The sequence below is a fragment of the Phocoena sinus genome, chromosome 3 (assembly GCF_008692025.1).
Source record: "Phocoena sinus isolate mPhoSin1 chromosome 3, mPhoSin1.pri, whole genome shotgun sequence".
Classification (NCBI taxonomy): domain Eukaryota; kingdom Metazoa; phylum Chordata; class Mammalia; order Artiodactyla; family Phocoenidae; genus Phocoena; species Phocoena sinus.
In genome coordinates this window covers 146,211,741-146,232,494 of record NC_045765.1, presented here as the reverse complement: position 1 = coordinate 146,232,494, position 20,754 = coordinate 146,211,741, and positions in this window count along the sequence as shown.

Below are 20,754 nucleotides of genomic sequence, written 5' to 3'. Positions count from 1 at the left end.
ACAAGATTCTTGGTTTATAATGGAGAAAACAGACATGAAACACTGTGTAATCCTACGTGGCTCCCAAAGGATTGAGGCCTTTCTCTGCTCAACCCTGGTCTCCAGATCAACCCTTTCTTTGGGCCGGGGCTTTGTGATGGCCTGTGAGATTGGTTACATACAAGGTGTAGCACAATTCCTGTCACATGAGAATTGATACTTCTCTTCTCCTTCCCCAAATGTGCTGTTAAAGATATCCAAAGGCCTACCTTCCTCCACATTCACTCAGCTCCATTAAAGTAGAATAGCATTTTCTGGAATGTGTTCTATGTAACTCTAATACTGACAAGTAAATAAAGTGATACATGTAATACTAATAAATTTGAGATGTGCTGCATAATCTCTCCTTCTCTTGAGGTTCACTTATATACCAAAGGCTTTAAGATGTTCCACACACAATAAATGGTAGTTTGTTACTGGCCAGGCAGAACAAAGACTATCGCACCAAAGGAGTCCTTCACTTCTCCGTAAAGATTGTCCGTATTTCCTGATCCCAAACTTCCTTCCTGACTTATCTCTCCTGACTGTTCCCTCCATTGGAAATAATCTCTCCTCCTCTGAACTAGATCTTTATTTGCATTTGTCTCATAAACTTTTTTTTTTTTTTTTTTTGCGGTACGCGGGCCTCTCACTGTTGCGGCCTCTCCCGTTGCGGAGCACAGGCTCCGGACCCGCAGGCTCAGCGGCCATGGCTCACGGGCCCAGGCACTCCAGGGCATGTGGGATCCTCCCGGACCGGGGCACGAGCCCGTGTCCCCTGCATCGGCAGGCAGACTCTCAACCACTGCGCCACCAGGGAAGCCCTCTCATAAACTTTTAAAATTACTTTTTATATTATGGATATATACAGATAGGTCTTAGCTGTTCTAATTGCCTGTACAATACAAAAGAGCAGATTCCTTGTTCTTCGGTGTTTACCATAGAAGACCTTGTACATGAGAGGAATCTATACATGCTTGATTAAATGGATCCATCAGTCTAGGAGTTAGCATCTTCTAAATATCCACACCGTCATTGGCAAATAACAATGGAATGTATGTAAATTCCTAAATCATTAAAAAAAAACAGTACTATACTCAAAGCTAAAGTTGGGAAAATGAAAATATTAACACTAAAGGCAGAAGTGCGAAATGTCTCTCCTCTCTTCACTCACTAATTCAATTACAAAAAAAAAACTGGATATCATCACTCTTTCATCTTTAGGTCTGGAAATATGCTTCATATGCATGAAATTTATTTACCATAATTGAACATGACATCAGAGGGAAATATAAATTTCAGGAAATTCCCTATGAAGGGGTTACATTATTCTTTGTGAACAGTATTATGTAGGCTCAATATACACAGAACTATGGTATTAAAGGCTCTGATGCCAAACTTTGTTAGAATGGTATTTGTTTTAATTTTATATTCTTGTTATTTAAAAAATACCAAATAAAAGATCCACATAGATGATCAATTTTGAAACAATTTTAGTTCCGTAAAATATGCCTAATATTAAAACCAAATTGACAGAATTAGGTCAGTTTTTGAAGGATGGGAGAAATAAGTATTGAGCACTATGGAACAAATATGAATAAGATAAGATCTTTACCCTCATTAGGCCTACCGTACAGTAGGGTTTCTCAACCTCAGCACTATTTATATTTTGGACCAAAAAATTCTTTGTTGTAAGAAGCTGTTTTGTGCATTGTGGAATCTTTAATGGTAACCCTTAACCACATCCACTAATGCCAGTAGCACTTCCCTAATTTTGACAATCAAAAATGTCTATTCATTGTTACATATATCTCATAGGGGATAAAATTGCCCCAGTGGAGAAGTATTGCCATGCAGGAAGAGATCCTTAAAATTGTACAAGGTTTCAGAGTTACCTTTTAACCACCAATTCCCATTTAACAATCCTATTGGATGTAGGAAATGTAGAAAACCTTGGGCTAATTGTAGACTGAGTCCAAAACACAACAGTAGGTGTTTGATATTAATTCCCCTATTCAAAGATGAATAGAATAAAAAGTAAAATATTTGTTCTTTCTGGGGGTTTGAATCAGCCATTAACTACTCATTTAATGAGTTCTTCTTTGCATACAGCACTTAGCTAGGCATGAGGAAGATAGAAGGGTCTGATATGGTTCTGCATGCAATTAAAATCTCCTTGAGCTGCAGCAGTGATAGAATTAAATTAAAAGCCATCTTAGAGATGATTTACCTACTCCCCTGTTTTTTATATGAGAAAAATAAGACCCAGAAAAGTCAGTATGACCTAAGGACATCTACCCAGTAAATGAACTTGGGCTAAAACATTAAGTGTCTTGACTTCCTGGCTTCAGGGAAGGGCCAATCGTATCTTTTCCATGGACTTGGTGTCAAGCTGGGAATGACATGAGAGGAGACAGACAGGCAAGACAGCATCTGATATGAGCCAGGAACCGAGTTCACACAGGGAAAAATAAGATTTGGGATCATTTTCAAAATCATTCTGAGGAATCCCGGACTACCTTCTTTTCTGGGCATCATCCCCACATTTGTTCTTCAATCTACAACTGTGAATACCCTACTGGCCCAGAGAGGGCCTTTGGGAGCAGCTTTACTAGAGGTGGAAGGCATCCCTAAGTTTTAAGCACCCTTGGAGCTGCCCAGCCCCAAAAGGCATCATCTTTATGATTCAAATTATGAACTCAAAAAATTCTCACACACCAAAGCACTAGCAACAGAAACAATCATTGTGCTTCTAAAACCGCAATTTTCATCACCTCCTTCCCTTTAGTATTTGATCTTGAACACTGAAATGGACTTGATTCCTTTTGCGTTACACAAGCTAAATTTTCCCTTTGTATCAAGGGATGAGCCTGGCGTCAGTGAATGGATTATGTGAATCATAAGAAAAGTGAATCTGACTGTATGGTTTTATAAAGTTGAATTAATCCAATAACATAAATAAATAAACAAACATAAAGCATGACGATTTCATCAAAACAGGAAAAAGATCCATTGACAAGACTTCTTCAGGAAAGAGCTGAGGGAAGTCAGCTCACTAATATTGTCAGCTTCTCAGGAAGATTACTGGGAGAAAAGAAAAAGAGAAAGAGAGAAGCCACACCTCACTCTTTTAGTCCATTAAGCATAGAGGTGATCCTTCTAATGTTTGTGTGCACACATACATGTGGAAAGTGAGAGAGACAGAGAGAGAGGGATTCTGGGATAAAGGAGCAGCATGGATTTCAGAAGGAAAAAATGAAGAAGGTAGCTGGTCTAGCTCAGGTTAAAAAACAAAAATGCAGAGAGGCACGTACAGCTCCGAATAACCAAGGTAAATAAGGTAGTATCGTCTTTCTCCCACTTTCTCAGGCAAAACAGGCCACTAAGGCATTGAGGTGATTTTGCCCACTCTTCAAGCCTTCTAAACATATTGGCTGAGTACCAACTGTGTAATTCCTTTTCTCTCTTATGACCAAATTTCACTTGTGTGAAAAATTTTGGAGAGGAGAAATCAGGACACACAAATCCAGAGAAGATATCATCGAGCCTGTTTCAGATAATATTCCCAACCTTATGACTGAGTCCAGTGAAGGGGGACTACAGGCAAAAGCTGTAGGAAATGTTTGTAAAGCATTCAAATTATGAACTGTATGGGGGCATGGCAGGTCTCATTAGCTAGCACCATCCCAGGGAACGTCTGACACAGATTAAACCGGGTTTATATGAAAAAAAAAAATTACAAAGCAGCAGAGAAATTTGTCAATTCTTGTTTTCGTAAGTTTATCATGAAAGACACCTCTTTTAAATTTATAGCATGGTCAGAATTTAGAGAATCATGCTATCCAAAGCAAATTAAATTAATGACAGGGTAGTACTACCTCCTCCTTTACAAAAGAAAAAATTCTTTTTCTGCTTATAATAATATATATATATATATAAAACCACCATAGAACATTTGGAAAAGATAATATTATACTCCATGAGGTGTGGAGACCTGCTCAGTAAGGCATTGATGTTCTGGGTGACAAAGTGTGGCACAGAGCTAGGAAGCGGGGCTTTCTCTACACCTTTGTGTGAAGCATCCCTCCAGTACTGTGAGAACTTTGGGAAGCATAAGGAGACTGCACTCTTTGTGGGTCAACAGCTTCCTCAGAAAGAGTACCAACAGTTGGGACACTGTTGGGGCATATCTCTCAAGGAGACTTTGTATTTATTCAACACCTCAATAAATGCTTATGAGCAGCCTCTGTGCCAATAATTCTTCTACATTCTGAGGATACTGCAAGAAGCAAGGGCAGAAGAAAGCAATCAGAGAAATAGAACAGCCCATGAGAAATTATTGGAGCTCTTTTGGAATATCCCAGAGGCTCCCAGAGTTGACTAGGGTGAAGTGGAGCCGGAGGGCTACAGTTGAAGGCTGAACTATGCAGATGGGGACAAAATCCAGTTACATTTTGGTTCATATTCTTACTGTGACCCCACTGGTATGTGCACACTAGTGTGTGTGCACTGCGTATCCATGCATGGATAAGGGCTGGAAGGAAATATACCAAAATGGTAACAGTTGTCATTTATGGGCAGTAGGCTTATGAATATTTTTATATAATTTCATATAATATTATCTTTTCCAAATGTTCTATGGTGGTTTTATATATATATATATATTATTATAAGCAGAAAAAGAATTTTTTCTTTTGTAAAGGAGGAGGTAGTACTACCCTGTCATTAATTTAATTTGCTTTGGATAGCATGATTCTCTAAATTCTGACCATGCTATAAATTTAAAAGAGGTGTCTTTCATGATAAACTTACGAAAACAAGAATTGACAAATTTCTCTGCTGCTTTGTAATTTTTTTTTTTCATATAAACCCGGTTTAATCTGTGTCAGACGTTCCCTGGGATGGTGCTAGCTAATGAGACCTGCCATGCCCCCATACAGGGGCCTTACAGCCATCCCCTGGGGCTGTCCCCTTGGACTCTTTCCTCCTGTGAACTCCTTCAGCCAGTGATAATAGTAATAACAGTAACAGTGATGGTTACTGAGCATTTCTGGGGGTGGGGCCTGTACCTACATCCATGAAAACCCTATGACAGTGGGGTCGGGAGGGGGGGACCATGCACTGCAGGGAAGCCGCTTTTAAATTCTCTGATGATGTTCTCAGGTGGACGGGTGTAGGGATGCTGGTTTTGGTTTTTGATTGTCCTTTCTTTTTTTAAAAATTTTTATTAGAGTTGATTTACAACGCTGTGTTCGTTTCAGGTGTACAGTAAAGTGAATCAGACATACACATACCTGTATCCACTCTTTTTTTTTTCCCCCATATAGACCATTACAGAGTATTGAGTAGAGTTCCCTGTACTATACAGCAGGTTCTTATTAGTTATCTATTTTATATACAGTAGTGTGTCTATGTCAATCCCAATCTCCCCATTTATCCCTTCCCCTCATATCCCCTGGTAACGATGCTTGTTTTCTACACCCATGACTCTACTTTTGTTTTGTAAATATGTTCATTTGTACCCCTTTTTTTAGATTCCACATATAAGCGATATCATATATTTGTCTTTCTGTGTCTGACTTACTTCACTCAATATGACAATCTCTACGTCCATCCATGTTGCTGCAAATGGCATTATTTTGTTCTTTTTTTATGGCTGAGTAATATTGCATTGTATATATGTACCACATCTTCTTTATCCATTCGTCTGTTGATGGACATTTAGGTTGCTTCCACGTCCTGGCTATTGTAAATAGTGCTGCAATGAACACTGGGGTACGTGTTCTTTTCGAATTATGGTTTTCTCGGGGTATATGCCCAGGAGTGGGATTTGTAACTAAATGTTTAATCTTATTTCATCTTTTACTCCTTCCAGAAAAGTAAATTTTACCAGAAATGAAAAAGAAGAGGGTAATTACCTTTCTCTGGGAAAAATCATAAAAATAAGCTCTGTAGGGTTTCCCTGGTGGCGCAGTGGTTGAGAGTCTGCCTGCTGATGCAGGGGACGCGGGTTCGTGCCCTGGTCTGAGAAGATCCCACATGCCACGGAGCGGCTGGGCCCATGAGCCATGGCCGCTGAGCCTGCGCATCTGGAGCCTGTGCTCCGCAATGGGAGAGGCCACAACAGTGAGAGGCCCACATAGCGCAAAAAAAAAAAAGCTCTGTAATTCCTTGGAAGATATATTCTACATGAATAAGAAGATAATTAATCGAACTCTTCAGATAATTCAAGAATTTAAATACCACATCTTTGCCCTGGTGTCTCTATAAAGAGATGAAACGGTTTACATGCGTGCCTTGTTTTATATTCTATTACCATAAACGTGGCAGTTCTAATTCATTTGTAAGTAGTTCCCCTTGAAACATCTGGTCTTCAAAAGTTTAATGCTACCTCTAATGTAACCATGTACCTTAATGTTTTATATACATAAATGTTTTATTCTCCTGGAGAACTTTAATTCAATCTAATACCTGATACAATTGATATTCCTTTGTTAGAAAAAAAAAGCAATGAGAAATTTTATCTAGTTTTTCCCCCTTCAGATCTAATTGCAATTTTTAAAAAAGTGGCAGATTAATTTTCTTAAAAACAATGCAATGAGACTTTATGCCAACACAAGAAACATGTCTGTGCCAGGATTAGAGAAATGAATATGAAATAGAGATACAAAGCAAGCCTGGAAAGGCCAGGCTTGAGTGGGGCACAGAAATGAGGGTTCAGCATGGGGACCCCAAAATGTGGAGATTCCTGGAAGTGAGAGACTCTGGAAAGAGAGGTGATGGTGCTGATGTACACTGTTGTCCAAACGAATCACTAATTACTGCTTGATGATGGTTTTAGTGGCAGCTATGCACCTGAATCACTGCTCCCAGAAAATAAACTATAAACGCTGATTTGGTCGAACCCAGCCTTCAACAGAGTTCATCCAAGACCTTCAGAGAATTGCCAAGGACGTTTACTGTCCACAAAACATGCATGACTCCAATACAAACTCCAGGGCAAACTCACCAAGCTTCAGAAGCCAGAATGTCTCCATCATAAAGAAAGGATGCTCCAGGTGACCTAGCCATGGAAACATACATACATGGATATGTACGTATACTTTGTTCTGGAAGCCCAGATCTTGGGGTCTGTTTGTGCCTTCCAGGCCTAATTGGTTAAGAGTAACCTTTGAAGTGAGGAAGTTCACCTTCCTACGTCAGGTTCATTGGGAACCTTTGATGTACTACAGACCTTCCTTTGAGCCCATGTTTCCTTTCAGAGGCCCTCTGATAAGATCTCCTGGGAAATCTAAAAGAAGAGTTGTGAAGGGCATCACAGATCACAGCCAATGTACAGAAAGTCTTGACAGTTGGTTCTTTCTACTACATTGAAAATATGGGAACTCTCCAGTCAATACTCTGCTGTTTTCTTAATCAGTCCCAGCCTGCCCTGAGAGCCAGGCAGAGCCAGTTGGAAGACATGAGGTATTGGGGAGCTCTCCCCTCCGTGATGGAGATAAACCAACTTGGATTCTCTGTATACTTCTAAGTCTTGACAGATGAGCTGTTCTGCCTGAGAAACAGTCCAACAACCTTACTGTAAAAATGCATACACTTTCCACATTACAAATGCCAGACAGCTAAAACCACAAGCCCTTCAATGACTGTCAAATCGCACAAGAGGATGCGGATGGCATTCATGTTGAATTACAATACAATTCACCATTTTTTTTTTTTTTTTTTTTTGCGGTACGCGGGCCTCTCCCTGTTGTGGCCTCTCCCGTTGCGGAGCACAGGCTCCGGACGCCGCTCGGTGGCATGTGGGATCTTTCCGGACCAGGGCACGAACCCATGTCCACTGCATCGGCAGGCGGACTCTCAACCACTACGCCACCAGGAAAGCCCAATTCACCATCTTTATGGTATTTGCCGAAGCTTTCTCATTGTTTCCATTTCTTTTCTTTTTTCTTTTAGGGGAAAAACAGAAATAATATGCTTTGGGGTTTTTTCACTTAAAATGAGGAACTCAGATCTAAGTAAACAGTACATCTTAACACTTCTCTTGCTTTCAGGGGAGAAAAACAAGTGGAAAAATTATTAAATACATTTGGAGAGAAGAATAATCCCTCCCTTGTAAGCTAAAATATGAACGAAACAAGTAGAGTCGTATATCTGAAAAAAAATTATTTTGACACCTATTACCAAAGCTAAATTACAAGAATCATCTGGAAAATATGTTTGGTGGCCAAATATACTACGGCACTCACCAGTTGGAGTTATTAAGATTTGGGTCACATTTCCCAGTCTACAGTGATGTAGCCTAGCAGTTCTCTTATGGAAGCTCTCTTAGGTAGGTAAGTCTGTCTTGAGGCTGAGGCAGGTGGATGTGATGCTAGCACTCAGCTCTGCCAATTACCAGCGACATGTGTTCTTGTGTAAGTGGATTAACCTCGCTGAGCTTTGGCTTCCTCATTCATAGGCTGATGGCAATAACAGTACCTTCCTCGGACTTCCCTGGTGGCGCAGTGGTTAAGAATCCGCCTGCCGGACTTCCCTGGTGGCGCAGTGGTTGAGAGTCCGCCTGCCGAGGCAGGGGACGCCGGTTCGTGCCCCGGTCCGGGAAGATCCCACATGGCGCGGTGCGGCTGGGCCCGTGAGCCGTGGCCGCTGGGCCTGCGCGTCCGGAGCCTGTGCTCCGCCACAGCAGTGAGAGGCCCGCGTACCGCAAAAAAAAAAAAAAAAAAAAAAAAAAAAGAATCCGCCTGCCAATGCAGAGGACACGGGTTTGAGCCCTGGTCCAGGAAGACCCCCCACGTGCCGCGAAGCAACTAAGCCTGTGTGCCACAACTACTGAGCCCATGCTCTAGAGCCCGCGAGCCACAACTACTGAAGCCCACGTGCCTAGAGAGCATGCTCCACAACAAGAGAAGCCACTGCAATCAGAAGCCCACGCACCGCAACTAAGAGTAACCCCAGCTCGCGGCAACTAGAGGAAGCCTGCTCGCAGCAACGAAGACCCTACGCAGCCATAAATAAATAAATAAATTACAAAAAATAGTATCTTCCTCATCAGATGTACTAATGTACGTAAAGCAGTCAACGCGGTGCCTGGCACATAATAAGTATGCAAGCATGCATTAAACCCAGAGTCAGCGAATTATGGTCTGCAGACCACCAGTTTTGTAAAGTTTTACTGGAACACATTCACACTCATCATTTACATATTGTCTATGACTGCTTTCTGTTCACAACAGCACTGAGTAGCTGCAACAGAGACCACGTGGTCTGTAAAGCTGAAAATATTTGCTACTTGGCCCTTTCCAGAGTTTCCAATTCCTGCATGAACAATAAAAACAACTATTATGATAGTGATAGCTCAATTTTCTTTTCTTTTCTTTCTCTCTCTCTCTCCGTGTATGTGCATAGAAAGGAACTGACTTTCAAAGAAGTATAGCAACTTACTGAAAATCACCCAGCAAGGTGGTGACGGGGATTCTCTTATACCCATTCCCACCCCATATTCCTTCCTGCACTTACAGAACCTTAAAGGAGGTCATTTCTTTCAGGAAGTATGTTTAGCTTGCAGTCCCATAACACATTTGCTATTTTTTTCAACTGATTGGCTTTCAATTCAAATTGAACTTACTAAAACCAAACATTATCATTTAGGGCTTTGAAGATGATTAAATGTTGTACATAGGTTTGTTCATCCCAAGAACCCTACCCCAAAATATTCTTGATAAAACTTTGGCTCAGACATCCTCCCACTGTGCTTATCTCCCTCTGGGCTCAGTTTACTTTGAAGTCAGTGGATGCAGAAAACGTCCCCGGGGGAGTGTCCCCAACTGGAGGCTTGATCTCTGAAAGTAAGTTCAACAAAAGCCTCAGGGTCACTCCAATGATCACTGAGCCCGTAGGTTAAAAGCTGAGGAGTGCAGACAAATTGGCAGTTACAAATTAGGTGTCCAGAAAGACAGTTCAACTGAAAAAAGTATTTTACTTCTACAACACCCGGGCTCACTTACTGATAAGCTCTAAAGAGACATTTTTACAAAGTGAATTTGATGTGTAGCTTTGTTCTCTTCACTTCTATCCCCAGAACACCCTTGCTATTAAAATAAAAAGTAGAATTTGAACTAAATCCTTAAAAAGGGAAAACATATGCAAGTAACTCAAGAGAGAAAAGGTTAATAAACAGGTTTAATAATCCTGCTTATTAAACCCCCTCCATGGGTTTATCACTGAGGTTGAAAAAAGACAGCATCAGAACACACATAAGTGGTTTCTCCCGGCCCATTGTGTTGTCTGCCTTTCTACTATGTAACCCTTACAAAGCTACTTTGTTAAAAACAAGAAACTTTTACAAATAGAATTATTTTCTCACCCAGATGTTATGTCGGTTTATTTGCTGAGATATGTCTTTCTCTGATCCAAAGATGAACTTCCAAACTATACTAAAAGTCATATAGAATGAAAGAACTTAGTGAATTCAAAAATTATGCTTTAGGGTTTGGAGTTGATAAAAAAAAAAAAAGAAATAGCAACTAGATTTGAACCATTGGAGGTTTTGGTGTTAATTTTTTTTTTTTAATTTTTATTGGAGTATAGTCGATTTACAATGTTGTATTAGTTTCAGGTATACAGCAAGGTGAATCAGTTATACATATACATATATCCACTCTTTTTAGATTCTTTTTCCATATAGGCCATTGCAGAGTATTGAGTAGCTGTTAATTATTTTGACTCTTTAACATTTTATTCAATTTAAGGCAAATTTATTTTCTTCTTTCCTAAATGGCTCTGAGATTAAGAGCAAGTCTCAGACCTGAGGCAGAATTTTACAGCCAAGTTACAAAAGCCTGACAAACAAAGTTTATAATGGGAACACACAACAACATGACCAGCACTACTACGATGGAATCAAAATATGTGGGAAATAAATTTTTTTCCAGTAATATGCAGGAGAATATGAAATTCGCACATTGAAATAAAGCATATTTGCTGGTTATTTACTAGGAATAAGTATTTCTATGTTGAGGGAATACAGAAATTCAATCCGCACATGCCTGAAAAATGCGAACACAGGTAATGGCCAACTTGTCTTGCTTCCTCATTGAAACCAAATGGAATTTGCCTACAACAAGCAACTCTTATTTTGTGAGTATAAATTCAACAAGAGATTTAAAAAGAGGGAGAAAAAGACTGAAGCCAGACTACATAAAATAGGAAAAACAGCAGAATACCCCAGTTGTCCAACCCAGGGCAGATATAAAATAAAACTGAAAATAGCTTAAGGAAGATGCTATACAGGTCCTGGTGTTCCTTCATGTTGCATTTGAGCAGGAAAAAAAAAAAAATGGGGAGAATACAAGATCTGGTCCCTTAGCTTCACAAAGCTCCATCCCAGCTGGAGAGCCATAGTGTTACATGCATTCATGAACACAGATGGGTCACACTTCAGTACTGGTTCAGAGTGTCCCCATTTTCCAATCCCTGGCAGAATCTCTCTGATCATTTCTTATCTTTCAGAAAGTAGAAGATCAGTCCTGTTATTTACCACCACAGAGAAGTTAACCCATGGCCCACCCTCCTTTCTGTTCTTCTGTCTTTTTAAATTCTGGGTTCTCCTGTTTTCTCAGCTCATCTCCCCACAGAGAGCTTTTCTTGGGAGGGCATGTGCGTTCACTTTTCCTTACTGTCATCATCTTAATAGCTTACAGTTATGTAGCACTTCCCACTTTCCACACTCTTTCAAACATCCTAGGGGGCTTCCCTGGTGGCGCAGTGGTTGGGAGTCCGCCTGCCGATGCAGGGGACACGGGTTCGTGCCCCAGTCCGGGGAGATCCCACATGCCGCAGAGCGGCTAGGCCCATGAGCCATGGCCCCTGAGCCTGCGCGTCCGGAGCCTGCGCTCCGCAACGGGAGAGGCCACAACAGTGAGAGGCCCGCGTACCGCAAAAAAAAAAAAAAAAAAAAAAAGAAAAAAAAATCCCATAGCGCCCCTATGCAGTAGTATTATTATTCTCATATTCTCAATTTACTCAGGAAATGAAACCAGTATTAACAGACTCATTGTTTATATACATGATCCATTCCCAGCCCCATCCCGAAAAAAGGATTTATTATAACTTCTCATTTATAAGCATTACATAAATGACTTTCTCATATAAACAAAACATTCCTTTTGGACACCAAAGCTCCATTTTAATCATTTTGTAAGAAATCCTTCTCAAAAAACTTGTATGTCATAAAGGATAGTCAATGCAATTTAACATTTTCTTGAAGAGCCGAATATAAATGTAAATATCATTATCTTATAATTATGTAATATAGTTTTGTTCCTTTGAGTCTAGCAATTTTCCCCCTTATTCCTTTCAGGCTAACTGCTGTAACTTCCTATTTTAGTGGGCCTGCCTCTTACAGTCACATTTCTGTTTCAAATACCCTGAAGTCATCTAAACCAAGAATTGGACAACCATGTTTATTAAAAACTGCATGTCAGGTAAGGTTCAAGGAATGACATAGTAATCATTGTTAATAAGTTTGGTGCAGAGATCTTAAGAAAGCTATTTCACTTTTCAAAGAAAGCCCTTTTCAACTTTTCCATCCAGGACCATGTTAAGAAAGGAAAACCTGAGGTTTTCCTTATCTGAAGTCTAACCTTCAGATAAGCTAGGTGGTTGTGAACTTTGATTTCCATTTTCATTCACATCTAACCAGTTTCTTATATCCTCCTGTGAGTTATCTGCCAACAGGTCTCAAAGCAGAGTAGGAACCTATGAACAATATTACTTTTTTGCCCAGTGTTACTGGTACTACATTAAGTCACAACAATTTGAACAATCTACTCCAGACCCCCAAAATTACTTTGAATAATTTCAAGAAGAAAAAAAAATAATCAAAGTTGATAACTGATGCAAAATCATCTTTTCCAAGATTTACTTACTTTAATGAGAGGAAAGTCCACTGGAATAGAAGTCAAGAAATCTAGTTTTAATGCTAACTAGCTATGTGATCTTAGCTAAATCACTTGATTTATCTAGTTCAAATAGTCTATTTTTGTTTTTAATTAACTGACATGATTGAACAACATGAATTTTAAGGTCCCATTCAGCTTCCCATATAACCTGGCATTTAAAATAGGGTTTGATAAGCAAAATCTATGAAGTGTATGACATCTAGTGGCTTCTCAGTTCATGTACATCCTGACTATCCAACAATTCCCATGAAGTCGCCATGGATTAGTACAATCTCATACATGCAAACATTCAGAATTTTAAAAGAGTGATCTAGAGGATAATCTAGTTCAACCTCCTCATTTTACACTCATGACAACAGAACAAATAGTGGTCATATCCTTGCTTAATTAAGGACCCAGAGCTAGAGGTTACCCACAGTCTGTTGACTCTAAATCCAGTGTGTTTGTCTTCTTTATTTTTATGTTCCCCACAAATGCCAAAAAAGGCAAGAAATAGTACCATAAAAGACCAAGAAGAGTTTTATTCCTTTATGCAAGATCATGTCAATGAAAAATTAATCAGTTGATCTAAGAAAGAAACGCAAAATTTTATTCAAGCCAAATTGAGGATTTTAACCTGGAACAGCCTCTCAGAAAGCTCCCAAAACTATTTCGGGTGTTAGAAGTCAAAGCACAGTTATAGGGCTTCCCTGGTGGTGCAGTGGTTAAGAATCTGCCTGCCAACGCAGGGGACACAGGTTCAAGCCCTGGTCTAGGAAGATCCCACATGCCGTGGAGCAATGAAGCCCGTGCACCACAACTACTGAGCCTGAGCTCTAGAGCCTGTGAGCCACAACTACTGAGCTCACGTGCCACAACTACTGAAGCCCACGTGCCTATAGCCCGTTCCCCGCAACAAGAGAAGCCACCGCAATGAGAAGCCCGCGCACCGCAACAAAGCGTAGCTCCCGCTCACCACAACTAGAGAAAGTCTGCGTGCAGCAACGAAGACCCAATGCAGCCAAAAATAAACAAATAAAAATTTAAAATTAAAAAAAAAAAAAGAATTACCAAAAAAAAAAAAACACAGTTATATACGTTTTTGAGATGGGGCTATACATTAAATGATGTAGATAGTTTGCACAATCCAAATCTGAAAATACAAAATGGTGGATCATTGTGACCCTTTACAAGATTGTAAGGAGACAGGTTAGGGGGTCCCCTGAGAAAGAGAAGCAGAAATGGCTTTCTTGACATAAGAGAATCCATTTTGGCCTAAGCCATTGTGTGACCTAAGCCTGGCCACAATGCTTGCCCTTAAACAGGTCAAAGTAATTCATGATTTTAAGGGAGGGAATGCAGAAACTAGGGAGGAGCAGTCAAGAAACAATAGTGCAGACTTGGGGCAGGGTCCTGGTTCCTCAAGGGACATACACAACATATCTTTGAGTTCTGCAGGAACTAAGGCCCCCCACCGAGGTGGAGGATAGAATGATGACTTCAATCAACCTTTGTCCCAATTCTAGGCTGAATTCTCCTCTGCTCAAGCCCCTTCACGAATATACATGTACCCTTAGCTTAAAACTTCCCCAATTTTGCTGTTTGGGAGACACTGCTTTGGGAGCGATCCCCAGTGTTCTCCTTACTTCCCACAAGTAATAAACCCTTCCTTCTCGTGATCTTTAGCTCTGTTGTGTCTACTGGCTCAACGCCCACCAAGAGGAGAACCCAGTTTTCAGGTAACAAGATCAAGAAGGAATATAATCTTTTAGGAGTTGTTGGTGCTAGGAGATAGTTGCTCTTTATGGTTGAGCCAGTATTTCTGCCAAAAGGGATGGTTGATGCATAATGCAGCTACACAATGCACAGTAGAGGCAAAAGAGGAGGCCAAAGGGCAGAGAAAAAATTTTATGTTTAAATGTTCCTTAACTTGCCTTAGAATATGAGTTTTTATTTCACCCATCATTATCTGTCATCATACCTGTTAGTGATTATCACACTGTTTTATAATGGTTGTTTACTTGTTTAAATTTCCTCATTAGTCATGAGTTTCATGAGACTAAGAACCCCAGGTCTCACTCATTTTTGTGGCCCCGGTACCTACAGTTATATTGAGCCTATCACTGATGCTAAAATCTATATATTTACTAACTATCTATCATCTATTTATCTACCTACTTGTCAATCAAGGATTGGTAACATATTGCCAATATATCCTTTTTAAATGTAGTGAAGAGTGTGTAATTTTATAAAATACAAATGTAATTGTGTATTACTTGTGTGGCCAAAAAGAAGATAAGTTTATTGGACTGTTTTCCCCACCTTCCATTGGAAAACCACTTATCTTCATTCTGCATCACTTGGGTGGGTCTCCCTTGGCCCCAGAGGAGATTCAGCCCCAGAAGTTCATGACCCAGGCTTGGCCAGTTTGTCTTCCCCATTTTTCTGGGCATGTCTGTGAGGGTATTTCTGGATAAGAGTAACATCTGAATGAGTAGACTAAAGCAGACTGAGCCTTCCTAATGACCCACTGAAGATCTGAATAGAAGAAAGAAGCTACGTGAGAGGAAACTCCTCCTGCCTGATTATTTGAGGTGGGACATTGTCTAGTGGAAACTCAATTTCCCACTGATTAACAGGATTACGCATCCTGGCTAGTACAGTAATGTGGGAAGTTGGGTGAGGCTGGGGAAGTAAAGCTAGATCCCAGATAAGGGGGACCAGATCACTCTGCTTCCAGCTTCGCTCCACTACAATCCGCTCTCTGGTACAGCCAGCGTAACCTTCCTAAGACAAATCTGATAGACCTAATCCTTCTTATGTCTCTTCATTGGTCCTGAAAAAAAGTGTAAACTCTCTATACATTGGCCATCATCTCTAAATTCTGCTTCTCTGTCCAGGACCTTTTTTTTTTAACCACTACCCCATTTCTACGTGGCCCATTATAGACACACAATTTTAAACATCTTTTGGTTTTGTTTTGTCATTTGTCATGTGCTGAGATCACTCTTCACTTGCAAGACTGTCACTCAGTGAAGAAAAATTAGAATTATGATCCTAGTTACACTATACATAAAAAAGAAAACAGGTAAAAGAAGCTATTTATTCCTGAAAACCTTTCTGGAACAACTAACCAATAAATATATGGTAAACACATGCTATGCATTAAACCCTTAGTAAAGGTGCATTGGCTAATACAGTGACACATAAAACAATGTTTCTGTCTTCAGTTAGCTGTATGAAGAATATGGAGACAATATTCCTAAATATTAAAATAAAAATTAAAAATGATAAAAGATACAAACACTAAGATCAACATAACAACAGGAGTGCCTTCATATGCTTTCATGTGATAGTCCATGACTGTCAGGAAATCACCCAGTGTTGAGGTGATGCAGTTTGGAAGAGTGGAAGAAACATACATTTTGGAGACAGATAGACCTGTGGTCCACTCCTAGCCCTGATTTTACTAACTCTATAACTGTGACCAAACCACTTAACCTCCCTAAATCTGTTTCCAAAATGATGAGGTACCATGCAGAATAATTATGGGGATTAAATAAGTTGCTCAAAAGCAGTAGAGATTTCCACCTGGAACACAGATGTTTGAATGTGAAACACCTAGGCTGGAGCCCCTGGGATGTAAATGACCATCCTACAGCCAGAGGGCCCCTGAATGGTGAGGAACTGGAGAAGTGGTGCTCCTTGAGCTCTGTGCTGAGATAAAAGAAGCAGATCACAGAGCAGGAAAGGACCCAGAAAACACAGGTGAAGGAAGGAAACTATTAGAACACTGTAAAATTGATCACGTGTCTCCCTATTTGCTACCTCTGTCCTCTGTCATTCCCCCATCTACTCTCTACAAAGGCAAATGCAAATGCTTAAAATAAGGAACACTATGGACTTCATTTCAACGACATACACGAGAGAGGAGGTGAGAAGAATCCCATCTCACAATCTGTCTCGGAGGAAGAAAAGTCTCTGGAAAGAAAGTAGTTTCTGGCATCTTCAGAGAAAAGGGAAGTAAGCTGAGTCCTATGAGCCTGCACAGAAAAAGGGAGAGGTGAGAAACGCTGAAAATGTGACCCTTAATTGCCATGAGGCACATTCAGGTTCCCAACATCTGAATAACTTCCAAAAGAATTATATACCCAACATATGCTCTAGATACAAACGGTAACTATGAGGTTTGCTAAGGCCTTATGCTGGCCATAGACAAGTGGCAAGATTTAGATTGATCTGAAGGGCTAAGATCATGAGCAAGTGAGCAAAGGCCAGGATACAGAGACACACTGTCACCTCTCCTGGGGTACATCTATTTCACTGGAATTTATGAGGGCAGAGAAGAAACATAAACTGGAAAGTTACTAGGGTCTAAGTTGTGAAAGCTCTTTATTGCTAGGATAAGGACAACCTTTGCTCTAGGCAATGAAAAATCATTGTAAGGTTCTCAGCAAAGAAGAGGTATGACAAAACTGAAGATTAATTCAGGGGGATTTTTTAGGATAGTTCCTAACGAACCTAGAGTATACGTGAGAGGGTAATTAGCCAGAACATTCATTTCCCCAAACGTAATTAACTTTTATAGCCCTTTAGAGTTTGCAAAGGACTTTTCACACATCGAGTTTCATTTTATTCTCCCAACAAGTTCCAGAATCACGTGTTATTCTTATCTACATTTTATAGCTGAAGAACATGAAGATATCAGACAGGGTCTGCAGGATCTGCCTGAGAGAGTGGCTGCTTCAGGCTTCCCTGCACTAAACATTAGGCTGCGGCATTCTGTCAAGTATTGTCAAAAGGAATAATATTTGCTTTTTATAGTCTTTTTCTGCCCACGTGCAGGATATTAAAGCACAAAGGCAGCTAAGATACACATGGACTATAGAGCACTGCTCTATGGTAGTACTAGGACTAGCTGTAGTTTTAGAACTAGGTCTAGGTATCCAGAGCTAGATCAGCTGTCCCAAATTCCACTCCTCTTTGCATGACTTTTGAACTGTATTTAAGGATAAAAGCCTGGAGGGAGTGACTTTTTTGACTTTTGTGGTTTATCCAGCGATTTCACCAGCTATGTGATCTTAAGTAGACTCTTGAGAATTAAAAAAAAACATTTTTTAATTAGTTTGTGTTATTGACAAAAAGTCAAGGATATAGGCCTTTATTACAAAGACAATATGTTCTTTTGGGGGATTGCAGTAGAGAAACAATTCAATTAAATTATTGCAAGCCCAAAGGTGAAAAAGGTAATTAAAATACTAAAAAGACCTGTGTCTGAAGTCTCTGTCTCAGGGAAGCAGGTGTTCTTAGGAGACCAAGAGGAAGGAGAGGTGCTTGGAAAATACACTTCAGTTTTAGTGTTAGAAATCTGCAGTGTTACACTGAAAGTAAAACAAGAGAAGACAAGCTGATTAAGCTGCAGAGAGAAATTCCCTTAAGAAAAAAATTACTATGGTAGAGGCAAGAAGGGAAAAAGCGTATCTTTAACGAAAGGATAGATAGGAAACGGAGTAACCTCAAAAGGTAGAAGAGAACTAAGGTATTCTTCAAAAAAGCAGTAGAAAATGGGGAATGTGTTAGATGTTATTAGGTCAAAACAATGAGATCCACTGAAATAAAATCTAACAGGATGGGAAGCAAAGCCACTAAACAAACTGGAAAACTCAGAAGAAACCAGGGTTCAAACACCACAGAGTGCCCTCTTCAAGGTGTAGATAGGCTTTCTATTTTGGAAGCACCTACTAAAGGTTGACACTGTCATTCAAAATGCCCACAGAACATCTGGACAGTTTTGAAAAGTAAACCAGAAACATTGGTGTAAAATACTCAAAGAGTTAGACAGTGAGTTTCAATTTGACCAAGTAATTATGCTTGTGCCCTGAGTAAACATATGGTTTTTTATATATATATATATATATATATGTAAAATAAATCTGCATCAGCATTATCTCCTGTGCTGTGGTCTATAGTGATGCTATATGCTATGAATCTGCATGATGATTGGTAACATCGTCAACAGCATTCACAATTTTAACCATATTTTTCAGATACAAAATGATTTGCAGGATTAACTGCAAAGAAATCAGAAGGGAAAAAATTCGTATCAGTAAGGACCATATGTCTGATAGCTCTAAGGATTTCAGACTAAAACATAAGCCAAGATTTATTTGGAAAGCATTGTGTCACTCCAAATGTGACTGGTAAGTAATTTTATCATAATAATGAACACCTTATAAGTGGTGTCACATTTTCCAAAGTGCATTGCATGGAACAACTAGTTTTGTCAGATGTTGTTAGACGTTAAGCACCCTTGCATCCCCTCCCCAACAAAAACCTCCACAAAAACACCCTCTTAGTTCTTTTTAAGTGAAATAGCACCCAAATTCCTTTATAGTAACTGTAAATACTGCTAAATGAATCACAAACACGTTTTGCCTTAGAGATAACACTCGCAGCACCTGTCATGCTCAGCGTCTCCTTCTAAAGGTGCCCCCAGTCCATGAGGAAAACAGCTGATCCCTGCAGCACGATGGCTAAACCACATGACCAGCCCCTCAGCCATTACAGACAAGACCAGGGGTGGCACCGGACCTAAGGAACAACCAATCCATCCATAAGTTGGCCTGTGACTTATGATGATGTGGCTTGGCAATTAGACAACTACTCTGATTCTCCCTGGTAACTTGAACCAGGACATGTGGAATAAATTGGCCAGCTGGTAATAGGAGGAGAAGCAAAAGACAAGACTGACTGAATCTTGTTACTAGCAGAGTACTAGAGTTCAAAGGCACAACTTCCTTATACTACAGAGCACCTCGGATTCTGATCAACCATCAAGCTGCAGTCTTTGCATGGGCCTCGCATGAGGCCCAATTGTCAATTTTCCTGCAATCCACCTGGCCTGGCTACACAGATGAGATTCTCCTTTCCCTTTCTACTTCATGTTATTTAAGAATAAATTTCCTATTTGTCAAAATCACCAAATGAGTTTCCTTCTTGCAACCAAAAGACCACGCCTCCCCATTCTCACTGTAATCAGATTCATTCTTACCTGGTTATGTTCCAGCTGAATGTTTTCCTAAGATGTACTAACAGCAAAGGAGAACTTTCCATGCAATCTTCCATTGTTACACACCCTCTGTACTTCCTTTCTTTTTTAATGTTCTTATCTGAGTGAATAAGAGATTATAGATCATCTTGAATCTTCTCTAATTCATATTTCTAAAAAGTTGATTATGTGCAATCTTCTATTATTTTTAACATTTTTTGTAGCGTAGCTCTTAAATAATTTTGTTCCACTTCTCAAAGCAGAGATGTTGAGAATCACTGTCCTAGAAAGTATGTAGAGTAGTAGGCATAAATTATAACACTGGATGTCAGTCAATATTTTTTTTGATGGTAAATACAAATAAAGTTGCATAAGAGCATGTTGTGCTCTGGATCTGAGATCTGCAGGAAGCTCCCATCATCTTTGCTTAGCCCTTAATGTGCATGATGAAAGTACCCCTTCCTAACACCAGAGGGCACTGTGCCATCAGGATACTGCCAGCAACTGATTTTTTTTTTTTTTTTTTTCCCAGCTGCTTCTATCAATACATTCCTGCACCACATTCAACCTCTCAGAAAAGCCTTCTGCTTTTTCTTTTTGCCATTCTTAGGCCAGGACTGGTTCTGAGGTTACGTGAGAACAAGGCATTAAGAGAGGCTGCTAAACACCAAGTTTCACAGGGATAAGAACAATCTGTAATTTTTTAGCCATTATTATTCTGCCTCTCGCAAATTCAGTATCTTGATC